Source organism: Halichoerus grypus, chromosome 11 (assembly GCF_964656455.1).
Source record: "Halichoerus grypus chromosome 11, mHalGry1.hap1.1, whole genome shotgun sequence".
Classification (NCBI taxonomy): Eukaryota; Metazoa; Chordata; class Mammalia; order Carnivora; family Phocidae; genus Halichoerus; species Halichoerus grypus.
In genome coordinates, this window is record NC_135722.1 from 781907 (window position 1) to 802809 (window position 20903).

The 20903-nt window shown below is 59.9% G+C and overlaps 1 long non-coding RNA gene across 1 annotated transcript in view; it reads left to right on the top strand.

Annotated features, from left to right (window-relative positions):
• LOC118530318 (uncharacterized) overlaps positions 1-15311 on the top strand; it is a 35299-nt gene extending 19988 nt beyond the window's left edge. The window contains exons 2-3 of the long non-coding RNA XR_004914575.2: positions 13692-14459; positions 14586-15311. This is a non-coding gene — a long non-coding RNA (uncharacterized LOC118530318). The remainder of the gene's footprint in view (positions 1-13691; positions 14460-14585) is intronic.
• Positions 15312-20903: the final 5592 nt, after the last annotated feature.

Here is a 20903-nt window from a genome sequence, read left to right on the forward strand (position 1 = left end):
ACCATCCTGACAGGCGTGTGGTGCCGTCTTGCGCACATGTGCGTGTCTACCATCCTGTGTCAGGTGTCGGTTCAAACCTTTTGCGCATTTTAAAACCAGATGATTTGGTTGCAATTCACTGAGAGTTCTTGGTCTGTTCTGGATGCAGGTCCTTCACCAGACACAGGGTTCGCAAAGATCTTTCTTCCAGTGTGTGGCGCGTCTTTACGTTCTCTCTCTCTCTTTTTAAAAAGACTTATTTATTTGAGAGAGAGAGAGAGAGAGCACGAGTGGGAGGGGAGAAGGAGAGGGAGAGAGACTCTGAAGCCAACTCCAAGCTGAGCACAGAGCCCGACGTGGGCTCGATCCCACGACCGCAAGATCGTGACCTGAGCCGAAACCAGGAGCGGACACTCCACTGACTGCCCTACCTGGGCGCCCCGTGCCTTTATGTTCCTAATCTTGACGATGTCCGATTTACCGGTTTTTCTCCGCTTCTTCAGTGCTGTGGCCAGGAAATTGGACTTCATCCCTGTGAAGTGACGTTATTCATCCCTGGCGATATTCTTTGCTCCGAAACCTACGTGGGTGTTCATGTCATCACGCGGCCTTTCTTCCGATGTGTTTGCGCGCCTTTTTCTGTTTTACTTTGAACGACTCCCGTGCGCCTTTCCAGTTGCCGGGGGCTTGTTCAGACGGCGGGGGGGCGCTCACCGTTCCATGCCGGCGGAGAGCCCGTGCCTTCTCACTGGGGTTTCGCGCCGTTGGCCTTAGTGCAATCACTGCCTTAGGCGCTCTTGGTCCTGAGGCTTCGGTGGTCACCGTAGGGCGCGGGGTGTTTGTCTTCCCCGTACCCCAGCCGCCCTCGGCAGGCACCGCCGCCCCGCGGGCAGCCTCCCCGCACGCGCCCCACCCCGCACCCCGCCCGCACTGCTCTGGGGTCGTCCGCTGTCGCTTGAAGACTCCGTCCGTGTGTGCGGACGTCACCAGGTCGGGCGTCAGCTCCCCGGGGCCTGGCGGCCTCCCGCCCTTGTTTTTGGAGGTATTTCCCCAGGATGGCAGCTGCTTTTTCTTGGCGCACTTGCGTGGTTTCTGGCAAAATCGTCGGCCGCCATGTCGTGCGTGTTCGTCTTCAGACAACCCATTCCCGCCCTGGCTTCTGTGCGGAATTTCCTTTTCTCCCTGAGTTTGAGCGATGGGACGACTCGTCGGGGCTTGGTCTCCTTCACGCGTCCACGGACCCGGAGCGAAGCCTGCCCGCTGCTCCTGCGGCGTGTTGGCGGCCTGCCCTGCGGGCTACCTCTCGTGTGTGCGGGCCTCCCCGTGGGCCGGCCGGTGTCCTCGGGGGTCCGACCTGCCGCTCACGCCCCTCGCGCCGTCTCTGCAGCCGTGGTTTCTGTCCTTCCTCACACCTTCCGCGTCCCTGCGCGGCACGTTCCATCCTTATGGCGCCTTGTTGAACACACGGGGTTCAGGACAGTGACCGGGCCGACGCCCCGCGTGTTAACCCTCCTGCACGGCCGCCGCCGCCATGCTGGCCTCCAGTGACCGACTTCTCTCCCGATCGCAGGTCGAACTGTCTGGCTCCTTTCCTGCCTGCCGCCCTCTGGCTGGATGTCCGAGGGGCCGGCGCCCATCTCGCCCTGTGGGGCCGTGGGTTTTTGTCTTCCTACAAATCTGGGGCTTGGAAGCAGTTTGGTCCTCTTGGGTCTTTCTCCTGGGAGCTGTTAGGCGGGATTGGAGTAGCTCAGCCCCGGCGGGACCTGGCAGAGCGCTCTACCCACTGCGCCGCCATCCTGAGGTTTTCCGGCATCGCCGGGGGGCAGGCGCCCCCTCACCTGCTGCCCCCCACCCCCATGCAGCCCTTTCCTCACCGCAGGCCCTGCCCAGTGGGACCGAGGGGCCTCCTGCCATCTCCGCGGCCCCGCCCTCCCTGACCCCGCGTCTGTTCTCAGCTTCGGGGTGGCAGCCGAGCTCCTCCCGGTCCCCTCCCTGCCTCTCCCCTCTCCTGGGACGGAGGTGGGAGTCCTTGATGAGATGGAATTTAAATAACAAAAAATTGTACCCATGGTACACACTCAGTAAAATGTGGAAAAATGCAGAAAAGTCTCGAGAAGATAAACACACGAACCTTGTCCGAGGGCCGTGTTACTGCCCTGGGGCGGCCCTGGCACCTGGCAGGATCCAGGTGTGGGCAGGGCTGCTTCCTGCTGTGGCGTCCCTCCCCCAGCTGCTGGTGGTCCTGGCTTCTGGGGGCTCGCTGGCTTCTAGCTGCACCCCCCACCTGCGCCTCCATCCTCACCTGCTCCCCCTGCCTCTCCCTGTGAGCCAGTCCGACTCGTTTCCCCTTTTCGTAAGGACACAGTCACATCAGATGAGGGGCCCACCCTAATGACCTCACCTGCAAAGACCCTATCTATACCCAAATCAGGTCCCTTTCTGAGGTCCTGGGGGTCAGGACTTCCTCGTAGGAATTTGGGGGGCACGACTCAACACCAGACATACACTTCTGTGCTCAGTGTCTTCTCATGGGGCACGGCAGGAATTCCTCTGCTCTTTGGAGACTGTTTTGGGGGCTATGTGGTGCATCTTTTTCATCTTTCGGGGAGTGGGTGGGACGGGCCTCTGTGCTCGTCCTCCATGTGGGCTGTTGTCACAGAAAGAGAAGCCCATTTCCGGAGGCGCTGTGGCCTGTTGCTGGGGGACCTGCAGGCCCCTGCCTTGCCCGGGAGGGGTCTGCGCCGTGGACAGCCCTGAGCCACACCTCAGGCCTCCTGAGCCTGCTGCTCATAGGCAGCCCTCCCACGGGACCACCCAGGGTATGAGTCCCTCTCCCCCACCTCCTCCTGAGATGAATGTGGGGCCCCCGGGCCTGGGCCTTGCTGCCCCCAGCCCTCGGGCCCCTGCGGCCTCACCGGGGCCCTCACAATCTGCAGGACAAGGGTGGCCATGACCACTAACCACGGCAGTCTGCAGTTTCTGCCCTGTGCCAGGCTCTGCTCCCCGCGTGTCTGAGGCTGGCATCCTCCGGCACCCCCACCGAGCCCCACCCCCGGCGGCCGACCCCATGCCGCGTGCACAGGCAGGCCCCCACCAGCTGTTCCTTGAGAGCTTTCTGTTGACTTTCCCACCTGGCCAGCTCTGTAATCTGCTGGTCAAAGGCCACATCCGCTTCCTCCAGGCCTGTGCACATGGCCACAGGCGGATGCCCCACCCCTGCGTCCCGGACCCTGGCCCCTGGCCCTGCTCTGGGTCCTGCTTCGTGGGGCCCCGGCCCCTCCTGGGGGTGGCCACCACTGGCCGGCTGCCCTCCCTGGCCACAGCTTCTCCTTCTTCAGGGCAATGGGGACGTCGGAGGCTCTCCCCATGCCCTCCCCCGGCGTGCGGACACCGGACGGGCCCTCCTGGGAGCAACCCGAGTTGCTCAGCTGCATTGCCTGAGGGTGGTGTGGTGTGGTGGCTCCAGGCAGGGCCCCATCTCCTCCCATCCCAGAGCTGGGTGGTAACTCTGGGCACGCCCCAAGCCTCACGGGCCTTAGGACTTAGTGGTCGTGCGTCCCCTGCCCCAGGGGCCCGCTGCCAGGATGGGCCCCTCTGTCTTCATCCCGGCCCCTGGCTTCCCCAGGAGGGGCCCTGACCATCCCCTGGGGGGGCTGCGCTGAGACCCCGGGCCTCTGGTGGGGCTTGGGCCGCCCTCTTGGGGAGGGACGCAGACTGGCGCTTCTCGCTGCTTATCAGGCTGAGTCTCAGGAATTTCCTCGAGCCTCGCTCACTGTGGCCGAGCTGCCCAGGGCTCAGAGGTGGGTGGCCCTCCCTGTGCATTTAGCAGAGTGAAAGATGGCCACTGTCCCAGGACAGACCAGGCACAGAAAGGTGACAGACCCAGCCCGCATGCAGGTGGCAGACCTGCCTGTCCCCGTGCCGGGCTTGCAGGTGGCTGGAGCCGTGGAAGACGCTCCCCAGGGCCCACAGTGCACAAAGACAGAGGGAGTCAGGTCACAGAGGGATGTGCTCTGACCGGGGCTCCAGGGGCAGCGAGGCTGCTCACACTCATGTGTCCAAGTGCCCATGCCCTCTGGCCTCAGTGTGCACACTCACTGCTCACACGCACGTGGGGCCACATGCCTGCTTGCTCACATGGTCACACACACACACACACACACACGCACGCAGCCCCTCCCCCCACAGTGCGGGGGCTGGGTGCCACCTGCTGGTGAACATCAGCATCCTAGTGTGCCACCCTCCTCCAGAACCTTCCATGGGCGGCCATACTGGCTGGGCCTGGGTCTGGGATCTGGCTGGAGCCAGCTTGGCTCAGGCGGGGTCCGTGGCCACAGCACTGCCCAGGACGCACCTGGGGGGGTGGCCAGGGGGCCAGGTCCCTGCACGTCAGGCTGTCGGAGCCCCCGACACCCAGAGCACACCCAGGTGGACAGACAGCAGGGTGCACTGGGAGGGCAGGGGAGCACCTGGATCCCGGGACCTCCGGGCCTGGCAGGGCCTGGGTGTGGCTCCGGGGGGCGGAGGCCCGTGGCTGCACCTGACCTGAGGGGCTCGAAGCCCTCTCCTCCTGTGAAATGTTCAAGGCCCCAGACACAGGACAGCTACTTCCCGCCCCTGCTGCCCACGAGGACCCCAGTGACTTGCACGCCCCTGGCCTGGGAGGTAGGAGCAGTTTCCTGAAGGTCAAAGGGAAGGTCACCTAGCCTCCAGCCCCTTGGGGACCCCCGTCCCCAAGGACTCGGGGTGGGGTCTTTCCCAGCATCTTTCTGCAAAATTGGGCACCATCTGGCCCCCTTGACACACCCTCCCCGTCACCATCCCAAACCAGTTCTGCTTTCCCTTCACCTCCAGAGGCTGCCCCTCCCCCCCTCCCTGGGGCCTTATCCCCCACCCCCAGATCTGATCATGCCCCTTGGGAAATGTCCACAAGCATCGGTGCCCCCCAAGCCCACTGTCCTGTGCCCCCCACGAGAGAGAGCATGGGGGGCTGCCCTGCATTCCTGCTGGGACCCCACAGGCCGGCCCCTTGGGGATCTGGGTTTCTGCAGAGTGAGGTGTGGCCTGGGGCCTGGCCCGGGACTCTGCCTTGTTCACTGAGCACCTGGCAAGTCTTGGGGGGGGTGGCTCAGCTGGGGGTGGCACTTGGGGGGTGGCACTTGGGGGGTGGAGCTGGTCTCTGCCTCCCCAGCCAGCCCTCCTGGCTTCTTGGGGGCTCCAGGTCACTACACACAGACCCCAAATTCTGAGGTACTGCCTGGTACCCCCAAAGCACCCTAGTGGTCAGTTTCTGTGCTGTCAGAGCCGAGGGCAAGGTCAGTGGTCTTGGTGGGCGTGTCAGCCCAATGTGGTGGGCCCCTGACCCCAGGCCATGGAGCCTGCTCCCCCCGGCCACCCCCAGCCTCAGGGAGAAGACTCTCCCCACAAGGCTTCTCAGGACGGGACCCCCAGCTCCGTGCCCCCACTTGGAACACTGGCAGCAGACCCTGCCTGGTCCTGGGAGGTGTCCTGGTGGCCTGGCCAGCTCTGCCCCTGGTGGGGTCACGGCCACATCAGGGATGGGGGTGACATTAGGTCATGCCCATCAGGAGCCGGCCCGTGCTGGCCCCTCAGGCCCAGTCATCTTGGTAGTCACTGTGGTTGGGGCTGCTGTTGGGGGCAGCGGCTGAGGACTATGTCTGGCCCGAGGCCCCCAAACTCCCAGCCAGCCAAGCCCCCGTTTCCCAGGTGGCCCGTCTGGGGAACCCGGAGTCACTGCCTGTTTCCTCATGGGCAGACCCCTCCACAGCGGCCCCCATAGGGTGATGTGACCCCCGCCCACTGCCAGGTCCTTAGCAGCCCAGCCTATGGGGGCCTGCACCTCATAGGGCCCTGCTGTCCCCTGGCAGCTTGCCCTCCTGCCTCCCAAGACCTCTCGCTGACCACAGGGCAGAGATGGGGATAGGAAGTGGTAACCCACACGGGCACAGGAACCGTCCTCCGCCATCAACAACTGTGAGCTTTTGGGGCGCCTGGGTGGCTCAGTCGTTAAGCGTCTGCCTTCGGCTCAGGTCATGGTCCCGGGGTCCTGGGATCGAGCCCCGCATCGGGCTCCCTGCTCTGCGGGAAGCCTGCTTCTCCCTCTCTCACTCCCCCCTGCTTGTGTTCCCTCTCTCGCTGTGTCTCTCTCTGTCAAATAAATAAAACCTTTAAAAAAACAAAAACAAAACCAAAAAACAACTGTGAGCTTTTATTGAGCACCAGCTGTATGCAGAGACTGCCGAGTGTGGAAGGCCCCAGAGCAAACAGCAGGCTGGCCCTGAAGAGGCCGGTGAGGATCTGTGGCTCCAGACACCCCAGAAACAGGCACCCCCAACCCTGGATGCCTGGGGCCCGCTCCTCCTTCTCCCCTGCCCCCTTCCAGCTACCCTAGCTGTTTGGTGTCCCCCTAGGGCGCCTGGTTGAGCTGCTGTGGGGGTGGGGGCTGAGTGAGTGTGCCCACTGCCCCAGCCCATGCTGGACCTGGGGGAAATGACCCTAGGAACCTTACCTGTGTCTGGAGAGATGAGTTCCAGCAGAGGGCAGCCTGGCCGCTCCCCCGGCTCTGCCTCTCAGGGCCCACCTGGGGCTGGGCAGGGCCACGTGGGGCCACCTGGGCCCTCAGAGAAGGGAGTGGTGGGCTAGGTGTGGCCAGTGTCCCCCCGCCTGGGGGACAGATGCAGGGCCAGGGAAGGCCCTCCCAGGGCACCGTGTCCTGCCCTGTCTGGTGGCTGACACGGTGCTCTTGATGTGGTCCCGGGTCCCTGACCCTAACTCCCCTCTCTCATGCCTCACCCAGCCCACCCCTGCCCTAATTTCTCCCCAAGGCCCAGGCCAAACCCTGTGCCCACAGACCCAGCCCTGTGCCCTAGCCTCACCTCTCTCCACGAAGTCCCCTGACCGCTCCGAGCTGACCCCCCAGTGTTCCTGGCCCTCGGCGCATCTATCTCCCCCAGCCCCAGCTGGTTGATCCACGGGAGCTCAGGGGAGGCAGGTGGGTCCCCCTGAGGCTGCGCCCCCAGTGTGAGTGTCAGACATGCAGGCGCTGAGCCCCAGCCCTCTCTGGCCACATCGGGGATGCCCACAGCCAGTCCACCCTGGGCCAGAGGGCGGCCTGGACTCTGGGAGGGCTGTGCTGAGTGGGGGCTGGGGACGCTTCATCCTCGTCTACTGCCCATGACACTGCCTGGTTCTGGGATCCGGACAAGGGGACAGCTGCCCATTTCCTCCGTGTCTGGGGCATGAGAAGCAAACGCATGAGAAGCTCCTCTGGTGCCTCCTGGCTCCGGAGATCCCTGCTCCTTGCAGCGGAGGCTGGTTCCCGGAAGATGCCAGGAGGAGGAAGGGCGTTGGCGCTGGACCCGTGCCCACAACAGGACCTGGCCATAAACTGGGACAGGGTGGGGCTGTGGTGTGGACACCGGACCCTGGTGAGCTCTCTCCGCAGCCTGGCCCCCAGCTGTCAGCTCTCTTCCCGGCCACTGGCACCTTGTTTGCCCTTGAAGGAGCGTGCCTACCTGAGCCCTGGCAGGCTCCTCGCTGGGCCCCCGGGAGGCGGGCCGGTGGGAGGCCAGGCCCTCCCTGACCCCTGGCCCCGGGGGCTGCAGACACGGAGCCCACCTCTCCTAACAGCGGGGCATAGGCCTGCAGAGGCCACTGGTGACCAGGCAGGGAAACGGGCCCAGGAAAGACAGGGCATGTGTGGAGCCCCCTCAGCTGCTGGCTTAGCCCCGAGCTGGGAGCCGGAGCCCGTGGCTCACCTTTTCTGTGGCCTGGCCTCCTCTTGGGTTGAGGAAGATGGTGGCCCATTGAGGCAGAGTTGACCACTGTGATTTATTTTAGGTTAGAGAGGGGTCCCTGGAGGGGCTGGGCCCCAGTGCTGCCCCTAGTCCACGTCCCCACCCAGGCGTCCACATTCACCAGGGTGATTCTAATAATAGTCTCATGTGATAAACTGTCTCAGCCACTCCCTAGCACGGCCCACGATTCCCTTAGGACCCTCAAGGCCCTTTGGGGGCCTGTGAGCTCTGGACACTCTTCATGACAAGACTTTTTCATCCGGCTCATGGTGCAGAAGCTGCCCTGTGGAGGAGGGGGCGGGGTGGGGGCTGTGGGCTCCTTTGCAAGGATCCGGCTTGGCGGCTTGGCCGAGGACCCTTCCCCACCACACGCTCCGGGGGGCGGGCGCGGAAGTCCCCGTGAACAACCATCCCTAATCTCACTTCATCCAGCCTCGGCCCCGAGCGGAGGCTGGACCGGCCAGGCCGCCCCGGGAAGCGGTGTGAGCCGCCCTGGCCCCTCGGGGGAACCGCCGGCCGCCGTGCTGTGGGTGCTCAGACCTGGGATCATGGCAGCCCTTCTCCCCGAAATGAACGAGGGGCCCTGTCGCTTCAAGGAAAACAGCGTCTTTGTTGCCATGGTGAGTCCGAGCCTCCAAGCTAGGAGTGTGGAGCCCGCCCTGCGAGGGGGACAGCTCCCCAGCCTGAAGGCCTTCCTGCTGGCCACGGTGAAGGCGGGCAGCGTGAGAGTCCGTGCCGGGAATGCAGTGTCCTCACGCTGAAGGTCTGTGGGACTCTGTGGACCGGTGTCTTCCCAACGACCAATGCAGGCCGTTTAGAGATCACAACGGGCCAAGGATCTGTTCACAGAGCAAGATGGACCGAGCGGCTTTGCCGTGACCCACGTGGAGTGTGCGCTGGTGGGGAATATTCCCATCCCAGATGGCAGCTCACCTTCAGGAAGCTGTCACTTAGAGGCACCTGGGGGGGGGGGGCGCAGTTGGTTGAGCGACCGACTCTTGATTTCAGCTCAGGTCAGGATCTCAGGGTCGTGAGATCCAGCCCCTCGTTGGGCTCTGTGCTCAGCTTGGAGTCCGCTTGGGATTCTCTCTCCCTCTGCTCCTCCCCGTGCTCATGCTCGCTTGTGTGCGTTCTCTCTCTCAAATAAATAAAGATTTTATTTATTTATTTGACAGAGAGAATGCGAGAGAGGGAACACAAGCAGGCGGAGTGGGAGAGGGAGAAGCATCCGGCGGAGCAGGGAGCCCGATGTGGGGCTCGATCCCAGAACCCTGGGATCACGACCTGAGCCGAAGGCAGACGCTTAACGACTGAGCCACCCAGGTGCCCCAAATAAATAAATCTTAAAAAAAAAAGAAAAAGAAAGAAAAGAAAAAAGAAATACACTCTTTGTGCTGATTCCTGACTCCTCAAAATGCCTCCAAGTGACATGTTGACGCTTAACAGGGTCCCAGGGGGTGGGCAGGCAAGGGGGGGTGTGTTGTGAAGTTTTAGGGTCTGGATTGAGGTGGGGTTGTGGGAGGCTTGATTAGGATTGGGCAAATTCCTTCAGGATTGGTGGGCACATAGAGGGTTGGAGGTGACTCTGGAGAATCCATGCACCTGTTGGGCTAGATCTACCTGCAGGTCTCAGGCAACAGCCTCAGGAAACTCCCTAAAGAAGCACTTCATCGTCCGAGAGCATTTTGGGCTTTGTGTGCAGCTGAAAAGCTGTGTGGTGTAGATGGTTTTGTGCCATGGTCTATTGTTGTTATTTTTATATATATTTTAAAGATTTTTTTTTATTTATTTGAGAGAGAGAGAGCACACAAGCAGGGTGAGGGGCAGAGGGAGAAAGAGAAGCAAACTCCCTGCTGAGCAGGGAGCCCAATGCAGGGCTCGATCCCAGGACCCTGAGATCATGACTTGAGCCGAAGGCAGACGCTTCACTGACTGAGCCACCCAGGCGCCCCATATCATTGTAATTTTTTAAAAGGAGAATGAATTCATGTCTTTAACTTGTCATAGTTGTATTTTCTAATACAGTAAATATTGAGGGACATAACCCACATCAACAGAAGTTCTTTGGGATCCTCCATAATTTTTAACTGTGTAAGAGTGTCCTGGGGTCCACAGTTTGAGAAGCATTGATGTAGCCTGGACAGGAGCATTCCTGCAGATACACAGGACAGAGCCCCCAGTCCTGGTGGGAAATGGGGCGTCTCGGGGGAACCACAGGTCCACCCAGGCCTGGAGCTGATGTTCAAACCTGGCTGTCAGAGAAAGGCAGAGGGAAACCACGTTTCATGTGTTGGAATGGCAAAAGCAGGAAGCTGGCTAATGCCCAGGGTGGGGACAGGGCACCACGGAGCGTGTCGCCTCACCCGCAGCCCTGCTTCTGGAGCTCGTCCCCAGGACCCTCCCCTGGGCCCACGGGGAGGAGGCAGGACACCCCTGGTGGGTGTGGGGAGCAGGGGGGCATGTGCAGGAGAAAGTGCTGAGTGAAGAAGACAGAGAACCAGACGGGCCACATAGTGTGGATAAAGCACATGGATGGAAAGGGAAAAACCAAGATTCAGAAACAATACACACTTTGCAAGAACCCGTATAACAAAGGCCGAGGAGGTGTTATTCAGTGGCAGGAAATGGAACTGAGTGGGAATAAATGTATGAATAAAAAAGAGAGGAAAATGAACAGGTAAAGCGCAGTTGTGTGGACAACCAAATCCATGCCCTCCGACCTATGAAATCAAGTCCCGTGACCGTCCCGGTCACGTCTCCACTTGCTTCCCCAAAAATAATTGCTGTTCTGAACATGGAGTTTATCCTTCTGATGAGCATATTTACACTTTTGCAACCTGTGTGCATTTGCCCAAATGCTGTTCACGGTCGCTGCGCATGTCTTTAGGCAGGAAGTTTAAATTAAACTGCAAAACAGGTTTTAAGGCAAGTCTCACCTGCCCTAGCCCGAGGCTGCAGACAAGGGCAGGCCACCCCTGGAGGGGCACACACGGCTGCACACAGGGGTGTGACGGAGTGACTCCTTCTGCCCCAGCCAAGCCTGCAAATGATGCAGCCTCAGGCCCCAAACCAGAGCCCCCCAGCGAGGCCACTCCCAGATTCTTCTTAGTTTTTAATCCTGGTAAAATACACAGAACATAAAATGTACCGTCTTCACCGTCTCTAAGCCCACAGCTCAGGGGCACTAAGCACATTCACACTGTTGTGCAGCCGTCCCCACCACCTCTCCCCAGAACTTTCCATCTTCCCAAACTGAGACTCTGTCCCCATGAAACACTAACCTCCACCCCCTCCCCCGGCGCCCACCGTCCACTCTCTGTCCCCCTGAGTCACCGACCCCCATCCCTCCCCCAGCGCCCACCGTCCACTCTCTGTCCCTGAGTCACCGACCCCCATCCCTCCCCCAGCGCCCACCGTCCACTCTCTGTCCCTGAGTCACCGACCCCCATCCCTCCCCCAGTGCCCACCGTCCACTCTCTGTCCCCCTGAGTCACTGACCCCCATCCTCCCCCGGCCCCAGCACCCACCGTCCACTCTCTGTCCCCCTGAGTCACTGACCCCCATCCCTCCCCCAGCGCCCACCATCCACTCTCTGTCCCCCTGAGACACTGGCCCCCACCCTACCCCGGCGCCCACCGTCCACTCTGTTCCCTGTGAATCTGGAGACTCTAAGGACCTCATGTGGGTGGAATCCTGCAGTATTTGTCCCTCTGTGTCTGGCCTGTCTCACTCAGCATCACGTCCCCCAGGTCCATCCACGCTGTGTCAGGTGTCAGCGTGTCCCTCCGTGTTCAGGCTGAGTGACGGTCCGGTGTGTGGATGGACCACGTTTATCTGCTGGTCCGTCGACGACGCTTGGGCTGCTTCCCTGTCAGCGGCTGTGAACGTGGGTGTGCAAGCATCCACTCGCGTCCCTGCTGCACGCACTCGGGGTGAATACCCAGCGGCGGGATTGCGGGATCCCACGGTAGCTCTATGTTTTATTGTTCGAGGCCCCCCCGCCCCGTTCCAGCAGCTTCCCCATTTTACTTGCCACCAATGGAGGATGAGGGTTTAGTTTCCCCACATCGTTGCTAACACTTGTCATTTTCTGTTCTGTCCTGTTTTGGTAACACGCAGCCTGGTGGGTGTGAGGTACTGTCTTCTGGCTTGAGGTCCTTCTTAGAGGCCATGGGGCTCGGCCTGGACGCCGCAGAGCCGGCGGTGGGTTTCAGGCCTCGCTTGGCTCCTGCACACATGCTTGCTGCCCTTCTCTTCCCTGGGGAGCCCCCACCCCTGGCTTCTGTCTGGTCAGAGGCAGAAGGGGCTGAGCCACACACCTGGGGGCACTGACCCAGGATTGGGGTACCCCACGGCCTCCTGCCCCTGGAAGGCGCAGGGTGTCCATGTGTCTTGAGGGTCAGAACTGAGGCCTGAACATCTGGCTGGGATGTGGGCCCAGGTCTCCCTGTGTGGCCGGAACCCGGGGCCCAGGCCCCAACCCAGTGGGCTGGACACCGGATGTGGGTCCTGGGGCTGACATTTGCGACTTTATGGTCTTCTTTTGTTATTGTGCTGTTTAATTGTATTAAGGTGATGCCCAAGGTGGCCGGAAGCAGGAGTTTATGGCTTCGGGTGAAGCCGGAGCTGGCCTGCCCCTTTCCATGTTTGCTTTGTGAGGAGTGCTTGCGTCAGCCCTGCCCTCTGCTGCCTGGCGAGGTGCTTGGAAGTCCCCGACACCCGTGGCAGGAGTTTGGAGGGGTGCCCACCGCCGTCCTAGGCCGCCATCAGGGGAGCGGGGACACGTGGACAGAGGGCCCCCAGGTGGTGCTGCACAGCGTGTCCCTTCGGGACGTTCTCAGGGACGACTTGTACCCGATTATCTTTATTAAGCAACATTAACTTCTCTGAATATAAAGCATTCGTGTGTGCCAGAGGGACGTGACCACTGCAGAAATGTGAAGGACCCCCGCACCGAGGTCCCATTGTCAGCAACCTGGCGGTCCCATCCTGATCCCACAGATGTGCCTTCGGGAGCACTGGAGTCCCGAGGCACAGGGCTCCCCGGCGTCTGCCCTCAGAGGCCCCTGGGCTCGGGGAGAGCAGTGCCCACCCGCTTTCGCCCTTGCAGTGAGCCGAGAAGTGATGTGAGGGGCAGGGCCAGGGGCTGGGAGGACGGGGGTGACCACCGGCCACCCACGGGCACCCCACCCACGGGGGTGTCCTTGCTGAAGACCCCTGGGGCTTCTCAGAACCAGAGGTGCACACTGTCTGGGCTGCACGGACTGGGGGAGGCAGGCGAGGGTCTCCCTGCCCGGGGGGACCTGTCCTCCTGGACACGGAGATGCTCCTCCACGACGGGCTGGCCGTCATGCTGCCCTCGCTGGGGTGTGGTGAGGCTGGAACAGACTTGTGAGTCCTCCCGCACTGACACCGGGGCACGTAGGCCCTCCTGACGTAGTTCAACATGAAACGTTGGCTGAGAACATACTTTCTAATGGCCATGAAATGTGTGACGGCTCAGCCTCACTGGCCTGCACTCAGCCAGGCCCCGTGGGGGGCACGGCGGGAGGCGTCCTGACAGTGAACACAGAAACCCGCCAGGCTACAGGGCACGCCTGTGTCTGTGACCTGAGGCCCCCGCGATGCTCAGCCCCCCACTAGCGGGAGCCATCACGGCTCTCGCCGGAAGGCTGGAAAGCTCGGGCGCAGTCACCCTGCTGAATGCTGCGGGTCTTTGGGGAAGGTGGGGAGATGGTGACCCCAGGGCCCCGGGGTCCTCCCTCCAAGCGAGGGTCTGGGTCCGTGAACTGGCTCGAGCCTCGGAGTTGACCAGGGTCGGGGGGCCGTGTCTCTGTTGTCGGGGTTCAGGGGGCATGTTTGCTCGCTTGACCCAGGATGTGTCTGCTCATACAGATGGACTGTGGATCCCAGGGCATCCCCTCGATTCCCTGCTAGGAATGCTGCAATCCACCAGCCGTCCCTGCGGGTCTCTGCGAGCCGGACTGGGCTGCCTACTGCCTGGACTCTGCCGTCCATCCGGGGACCACGTCCGCCTTGCGTTTGGTGGCCACGCGCCGCCGCTGGGCCCCCGCCCCCCGGGATCCAATTTCTCTCACAGGGTTTGGACTCCCAGGTCAGAGGCTGCAGTTTCCCCGAGAGGTGCCTGCAGAGAAGAGTGACCGTGGAGCCCTGAGAGCCTGCCTGGGGCCCCCCTTGGTCGCGGTGAGATGGGCGTGTCCGGGGCCCCTTGGGGCGGGCGAGAGCCTTCCCTGGAAGATCACGCTGGCATCAGTCTCCCTACGCCCCTGGATCCCCCTCAGCAGAAGGCAGGGCGGCTCTGGCATTTCCGTCTCCCTGGCCTGCATTTCAGCCAACCCGCCACCCTGCGTACACCGTGGGATGCAGAATCTCTGCTCAGTGGGCATGAATTCACGCCCCTAAATCCGTCCTGACCCCCTGGATGCTCCCTCCTCCGCCATCCCACCGCCCAAGTGCCCAGTGCAGGCGTCAGCTGGAGAGGCTCGCAGCGTCTGGGAGCAGCGCACCCCTGTGCTCACACCGCGGGCCTTGAGCCCAGGCCCCAGGCGTCAGCGGGGAGTCAGCCCAGGGGCTTGTTTCTATCAGGGACGTTCATCACGGTCCCTTTCACTCTCTTGCTCAGAGAAGCGCTCGTCCCTAAAGGTCAGCCCAACAATTGACGTGTTGTCTTCTTTTTATTTTTATCATATAAGCATTGCTCATGTTATCAAAGATTCTTACTAAACATTATTTTAAAATTTAAAATTGTTTCCTTTATTTTTTGAATAGACAGAGAGTGGCGAGTGGAAGCAGGTTTCCATGGACCACGGAGCTGAGAACAACAGAAAGTGACTCTCACAGTTCTGGGGCTCGGGGAGAACCCGTCCTGCCTCTCCAGCTTCTGGTGGTCCTGGGCTTGTGGCCACATGGCTCCCGCCTCTGCCGCCGTGGTCCCATGGCCTTCTTCCTTGTGTCTCTGTGTGTCTCTTCCTGTCTCTTGTAAGGACACGTCATTAGGCCTGCCCTAAATCCGGGATGGTCTGCTGTCACAGCCCTTCAGACCCTTGTTCCAAATAAAGTCACACTCGAGGTTTCCAGGTGGACATGTCTTTGAGGGGCATCATGAACCACGGCAGGGCGTTAGGACAAGCGTAAGTAGCCCACGTCTCCCTCACAGATCGGCAGCATCCTCCAGTTCTGTTCAGCACCAGGCTGGCGAGGTGGTGAGAAGCTTCTGGACTCCGATGTCTTCAGCAGTATCTGCTGGAACGAACACGCTAGAAGGTGACAGTCCATACCGTGGCTGAGAGCCAAGGTGGCAGGAAGGGGACACTGCCTGTTCCCTGCTGCCCAGCTGATGTGGGCGGGCTGTAACCAGTGGTTGGTGCCCCCAGGAGGCTGCGGAGGACAGAGGACGGTCCTGCTCACGTCCCCATTCCCTCGGAGTGGAGGCCCCATGGCAGCTCAGCCTCGCTCCAGGTCCTGAGGACAGGTGCCCTGTGCAGAGGATGCTCCTGACCCGGGTTCTCCTGCACCTGGGGCAGGAGACACGACCGCTCTTCACCTGCGGCCTCAGCGTGTACCGCCTGAGTTGATCCGGGAAGCCGCATTCCCAGGTCTGCGGCCGAGACTCTGGGATCAGGCTCTGTGCTGAGTGTGGGGAAGGTGGACAGACCTGGGGCTACAACCCCCCTTCCCCAAACAGCTGTGTCTGGGCGACTGCCTTCTTCCTGCCGCTCAGCCCCCAGCCCCCGCTCTGCGCTCGCTCCGTGGGGCCCTCCGAGACCTGCTTCCAGCTGCTTCCTGGGGGGGGGGGGGTGGGCATCGGCCGGGGCAGTGGGGGAGGGGCTGGGGGGGATGCGTTGGAGGACGTGGGGGGGCGCATCAGCGTGGTGATGGGGGTGCGTGGGAGAGCATCAGTGGGGCGAAGGGCTGGCGTGGAGGGAGGGGCGTGGGGGAGCGTGGGGGGAGCGTGGGGGGGTGTGAGGGTCGTCGGCGGGGGCAGTGGGCCTCCTGCCCCTTCCAGCCCCGCGCACACCGGCTCCGGTGGCCAAGTGCCCTGCGTGTCTGAGTGCCTGGATCCTGGTGACCCCACTCTCCCTTTCTGTTCTCGGGGCTCACAGCCTGCCTTTACTAATACCTGGGGTCCCTCTCGGTACTTGCGGCCTTCCAACACCGAGTAACAATCCCCTGTGTGAACTTGCCTCCATTTGAGACACCTATCCCGGTTCCGGTTTCTCCGACTTGGTGGAAGTTTCCGTGGCCGGCAAGGATATTCTGGCCAGCTTCTCCCAGCTCTGTGGGAGGGTCACAGCTTAGGGCCCTGGGTGTTTGGGGGGGCGGGGGCAGGCATTTCTGCAGACCACTGCTCTGCTTTTGGAGAGCAGGTCCTGCCTCGCTCCCGGGCCCCGTGGGGCGGCCTGGCACGGGACAGAGCCCTCCTGCCCTGCGAGTGGGGTCCGCAGCCCACCATGCTGCGGGCAGGCTGCAGGGCCCTGTGGAGCTCGGTCAGGCCGAGGAGGAGAGCGAGGGAGCAGCTCCTGGAGGCCCGGGGAGACCGGCTCTGTCCACACCCGTGGCCTGTTGGCAGAGATCTGGGGCCTGGTTTGCAGGGGCTGAGCGGGGGTGCGGGCTGACCCCGGGGTGTTGGCTCTGTCAGAAGTGTCCCCAGGAAGCTTGCTGCCAGAGAGCAGAGTCTGAGACACAGACCTGAAGCCTCTCTGTCTTTCAGGGCTCAAACGGTGGGGGTGGGGGGCGCAGTGCAGACGCGGTACTGAGCGGGTCAGCGGGGGGCGTGGGGGGGGTCCGCTAACCCTGGGGGCTGTCCCCACCGCTGCACCATTTCTTCATGGTCCATTGGTTTGGGGGGAGGGGAGGATTTGCCCTCTGGTTACCCTCCCCCAGGGATCAGAACGTCACCCAGGGTGTGCTGGCGTGGGATGCTGGGGCAGCCCTGGGCCGGAGGGGAGGCTCTGCTGGGTGAGTCTGGGGGAAGCCCCTGGAGGCCCACCCAGAGCGGCTGCCCAGTGCACCAGCGGGGGTGCGTCGGGGCTGCTGACTCTGGGGGTGCTGGTCCCCGAGGACAGAGCTCTGGCCTGGGCCTTGCTTGGCTAGTTGGCAGGACTGCAACGTGGCCAGAGGTCTGGATCTGCACTGATCCCTGAGTGGCTGAAGCGGACTTGGCTGAATGTCCCCGGGCCTAGAACACAGGGTCGTGAGGCCGGGGCCGAGAGGTCTAGGGAGGAGGGGCTGGACGGGCCTCTGCAAGGGGACAGAGCCCTTGGTGTCCCGTGTGAGTGCCCGCCCAGGATGTCACGGCAGTCGGCGGAGGGATGGCCAGGTCACAGGGGGCCAGCAGCTGGACCCCACAGTTTTCCTGGGCGTGGACTTGCTTTTCCTGCCCACGGAGCTGCCGTCAGCACATCATCCGTAGACCCAGCAGCATCTCCTTCACTGCCAGGGGCCCCCACCCCCCACAGCTTCCTGCTGATGCTTCATCTTGGAGCAGTGAGGGTGGCTGGGCTTCAAGCCACACAGTGCCCGTAAGCGCTGGCCTGATGCCAAGGCAGGACGGCCCATGAAGATTCAGCTATGGCGTCTGCTGGGGGGCTGGCTGGGGGGGCTGGGCGCCCTCCCAGCGGGGGGCTGTGTGCGGGGCAGCCACATCCATGGGCTCCAGGGGTCATGCCCACTGTTACGCCTCGCCGCCTGCTCTTAGGATGAGGCTCTTCGTTCCAGCTTGGAGGTCTTGGTTCTGAAGGGAGGGCCGCTCCCACCCATGGACATGGGACTGACTGTTCGAATCACGGGTTGGGAGTGGCCCTGTGGTCTCTCCTGCCTGGGAGCCACCAGGTGAGACGTGGAGCTGCCATCTCAGCTGGGGCAGCAGGTCCTCACTTCTGAGGGTCAGACTGTGGCCCTGAAGTGGGAGGAAATATATGGATCCAGTGAGACCAGGACTAAGGCCAGATGACTGGGACCCTCAGCAATAATAAAGGCTTGTTTTCACAAACCTTATCTTGGAGTAATTTTTGGCTTGTAGAATAGTCCCCAAAATAGCCCAGAGACGAAGCGTGTGCCCTCCACCAGCTTCCCCTAACGGTACCACCCTCAGCCCCATTGCCTCACATTGGTTCTGCTGTGGACCACCCGCGGGCTGCACCCTGACGTCTCTCGCTTCCCTGCTGTGCCCTTTTCCGGTCGCCTCTCCTCTGCTGGGCGGCACCTCCTTGTTCCTTCCGTGTCCTCTCTGACCTTGACACTTCTGAACAGCCCTGGTCAGGTATCTTGTAAAATGTCCCTCATTTTCAGTCTGTTGGATACTTTCTCATGACCAAGTGGAAGTTTTGCAGAAGCGAGGTGCCCCTCTGAGTGCACCATATCGGAGGGTGCGGGCTGTGGCGATGCGGGATTCCTGGCGGGGCTAACCTCCCTCGCTTGGGTGAGGGGGTGTCTGCCAGGTCTCGCCACCACTTCTACTTCTTACCATTTTTTTTTTTTAAGATTTTATTAATTTATTTGAGAGAGACAGAAGGACACGAGCAGGTGGAGGGGCAGAGGGAGAGGGAGAAGCAGGCTCCCCTCTGAGCAGGGAGCCCGACGTGGACCCCGAGATCATGACCTGAGCTGAAGGCAGCCGCTTAACTGACTGAGCCACCCAGGCGGCCCTATTTCTTACCATTTTTCAACTTCTTAACTAATTTACCATTTTTCTACTTTTTTAACTGATGAATATCTGCAGGAAGTTACTTTGAGTCTACACACATAAATTGTTTCTCTTTGAACGTGGGCCCGCTGATTGCAGTATCCATCAGTAGACACGGCAATTCATCCCACAGTTCGTGGTGCTGACTTCTCCTTCCCTCTCTCCTTCTACGTTAATGAACTGGGATTCCTCTATAAAAATGAGCTGTTCCTTCTCATGTATTTACTTGTCCGATGATTTATATTACAATGGACTCAGTGATATTTGTTTTATTCTCTGGGTTATAATCTCATTTTACAGCTACTAAGTTCTTTGCTTAAATTGTTCCAGCTCCGTCCGGCCTTTGGGTGTGGCCTCAGGTGGCCTCTTGTGCCCTTCTGACACGCCTCCATCATTTTTTGAACACTTCCTTATTTTCTGCCACCACAAAACACTCCAGGCTTATCTCATAATTTCCTTGTCCAGAAGCTCAACTACTTCTCCAAGGAGCCCTGGTTCCTTTTATTGGAGAATGGTATTTAAAAACCAAGACCTGGGGGTGCCGGCTGGCTCAGTTGGAGGAGCATGCAACTCTTGATCTCAGGTCATGAGTTCAAGCCCCACATTGGGTGCGGAGCCTCCTTAAAAAATAATAATAATAAAAACCAAGACCTGGACACTGGGTGTGGTCAACTGCTCCTGGGGTGTAGGTCCTCTCAGTAGGGCCACACTAGAAAAATACATGTATGTATATTAGCTACATACACACGTCCACCCATTTATCTATTTCTATTATCTATGTATCTCTACCTATCTGTCCATCTATCAATTATTTACCCAGTGTGTATTGTTTTAAGCCACTGGGGTTGGGGTGTTCTGTTACGCAGCAATAGCTGACTGATACATGTGGCTGGGACTTTGCAAACTGTATTTCCAGGCTCCCTGGCCAGCTGGCTTCCTGGAAGGCACCGTTGAAAGGTGGGGAGGGGGGAATGGATTTCCTTCCCCTTGCCAGCTTCTTCAGAGCCCCTCCAGTCACAGAGGATGGCTCCTACTCATCTCAGCTCTCTTGGGCACTCCCACTACCAGCCGTGTCAAACCCCCCAGTGCCCCTTTCGGCTGCCCACGCCCCAGCCACAGGAGTGGAAGCTGTTCTCTGCTGCTCCTAATGTCAGTGCCTCAGGGCCGCCTTTTCCTCTTCCAGCCTCCAGCACCCGAGTAACCAATTCTCTGGATTCTCTCTGTTTGAAACACCTAGTGTGGCTTCCTTTTTCTCTTGGGACAGTAATTGATACAGGATGGATTTTTAGCTCAGTCCACGGTCCAAGGGCTGGAGGGAGACTACAGAGCAGGTGAGGGGGCAAGTGGGTCCCCAGAGACAGAGCCTCAGGAAGGAGGGGCTTCACAACTTGTGGGGTGCCACAAAAGCAGGATTTGGGGGATGCATAGCACTAAACAGTTACAACAGAGAAGAAAGAAGGGTCTCACATCAATGACCTCATCTTCCACCTTGAGAAATTAGAAAAGAAAAAGAAGAGCTAATTAAACCCAGAGTCAGAAAGGAATATCACAGATAAGATGAAGCAGAAAATAAAATGAAGGGGCGCCTGGGTGGCTCAGTCGTTAAGCGTCTGCCTTCGGCTCAGGTCATGATCCCAGGGTCCTGGGATCGAGTCCCACATCGGGCTCCCTGCTCAGCGGAGAGCCTGCTTCTCCCTCTCCCACTCCCCCTGCTTGTGTTCCTGCTCTCGCTATCTCTCTCTCTGTCAAATAAATAAATAAAATCTTAAAAAAAAAAAAAGAAAGAAAAGAAAACAAAATGAAGCACCAGAGGAAAATCAATGAATTGGAAAGCTGGTTCTTTGAGAAGATCAATAAAATTGATAAATTGATAGGAAACAGAGAAGACACTAAATATGAACACCAGGAATGAGAGGCAACATCACAACAGATCCCACAGATGTTAGAATTATAATAAAGAGAATATTGTGAACAAATTTCTGCCAATAAATGTAGCAACTGAAATGAAATGGACAGATTTTTAAAAAAGATTTTATTTATTTATTTGAGAGAGAGAGAGAGAATGAGAGAGCACAAGAGAGGGTAGGGTCAGAGGAAGAAGCAGACTCCCCGCCGAGCAGAGAGCCCGATGTGGGACTCAATCCTGGCACTCCGGGATCATGACCCGAGCCGAAGGCAGTCACCCAACCAACTGAGCCCCCCAGGCGCCCAGAAATGGACAGATTTCTTGAAAGACATAATTTACCAAAGCTTGCTCAAGCAGAAGTAATTTGAAAGCTCTCTATATTAAAGAAAAAGAAAACAAAACCAAAACCTTCCCACAAAGAAAGCTCTAGGCCCAAATGTCTTCACTAGTGAAATCCATCAAACGTTTAAGGAAGAAATAACACCAATGCGCACAC